The sequence below is a fragment of the Galeopterus variegatus genome, unplaced genomic scaffold, assembly GCF_000696425.1.
Source record: "Galeopterus variegatus unplaced genomic scaffold, G_variegatus-3.0.2 Scaffold9897, whole genome shotgun sequence".
Taxonomy (NCBI): domain Eukaryota; kingdom Metazoa; phylum Chordata; class Mammalia; order Dermoptera; family Cynocephalidae; genus Galeopterus; species Galeopterus variegatus.
In genome coordinates this window covers 52283-53999 of record NW_007736008.1, presented here as the reverse complement: position 1 = coordinate 53999, position 1717 = coordinate 52283, and the positions used below count along the sequence as shown (strand labels likewise).

General features: G+C 33.9%; 1 protein-coding gene across 1 annotated transcript in view; it reads right to left on the bottom strand.

The window, feature by feature from the left end:
• The window catches only part of LOC103609649 (probable C-mannosyltransferase DPY19L2), a 47090-nt gene that overhangs the window by 3292 nt on the left and 42081 nt on the right, over positions 1-1717 (bottom strand). The gene's annotated exons all lie outside the window — the stretch shown is intronic.

Sequence of the window (1717 nt, the reverse complement as noted above, 5' to 3'; positions counted from 1 at the left end):
CCTTACCTTTAATATAATACAGCAAAATATAGTTAACTTTTGAAAGTTTACTAAAAAGAACGTAAAATACTTTGACTGTGAAAACATCTAGCATAAAACAATAAACAATTAGTACTTTAAAAACAATATTGTAATTTATCATTAAATAAAATATTTTAAACATAAAAGTTTATTTATTTATTTATTTATTTAATTTTTTAAAAAGATGACTGGTAAGGGGATCTTAACCCTTAACTTGGTGTTGTCAGCACTACGCTCTCCCAAGTGAGCCAACCAGCCATCCCTATATGGGGATCCGAACCCGTGGCCTTGGTGTAATCAACTCATACTAACCACTCTCTCCCAACACGGGCCGGCCCCATCATAAAAGTTTATTTTCCTCTAAATAGGCAGGACATTAGAAATTTAACACTCCAGCAAAGTCAGAAAACAGGACTTGTCGCTGTCCCTGCGTNCCTTACCTTTAATATAATACAGCAAAATATAGTTAACTTTTGAAAGTTTACTAAAAAGAACTTAAAATACTTTGACTGTGAAAACATCTAGCATAAAACAATCAACAATTAGTACTTTAAAAACAATATTGTAATTTATCATTAAATAAAATATTTTAAACATAAAAGTTTATTTATTTATTTATTTAATTTTTTAAAAAGATGACTGGTAAGGGTATCTTAACCCTTAACCTGGTGTTGTCAGCACTACGCTCTCCCAAGTGAGCCAACCAGCCATCCCTATATGGGGATCCGAACCTGTGGCCTTGGTGTAATCAGCACCGCACTCTCTCCCAACACGGGCCGGCCCCATCATAAAAGTTTATTTTCCTCTAAATAGGCACGACATTAGAAATTTAACACTCCAGCAAAGTCAGAAAACAGGACTTGTCGCTGTCCCTGCGTGCCTCAATATACCTATACTGTAGGCATAGCAACAGCTTTTATATACCACCATTTTTATGCTTCAAAAAACAACGAAGAAAAGTATAAGTGCTGATGAAAGGAATAAGTTAACAACTATTATAAAAATGTAAAAAACAAAAAAATCTCTCAAAACAACAAATTAAGAATTCTGAAATACCATTGAACTACTGCATGTTGAAGTTTAAACTGTCCATTCTGCAATACTGAGATATATTGGTAACCAACACCTTTTACCACAGAGACTTTAGTATCTTTTAGAATATGAAAAAAGAAATGCGAACATTTTATGTAATTAATAAAACTGCAACTGTTCTTTTTATAAAGGTTGAATTGGATTTTGATAAATCCTCGAACAACAGTACGTAAGTTTTCGAAAGAAAAAATATAAATGTTCACATTTAAAAAAAAATTTTATTGAATCATACTTGATTATACATATTTTTGGGATTCAACATTGACATGTGTTGATCAAATAAATATTACTAGCATATACAGTTACAAATCATACTTATTCTTTATGCCCCTTGTCCAATCTTTCCCCATCCCCCTCTGCCTCCCTCGTTCCCCCTCTAATTACCCTAGATTTCTTCTCTCCTTCTGAAAGAATAATGGTTACTCTGTTGATGTGTTGCCTAGATGATCTGTCCAATGCTGACAGGTGTGTTCAGGTCCCCCAATATTATCATAGAGCAGATGCTTCTTTTGTCACTCTGGAATGAGCTTTTTAGAGAGAGAAGTCCTCTTCTTTACTTTGGTCTCTGCTGGTGACTCTCCTTGTGTCAATGCACTCCAGTGGC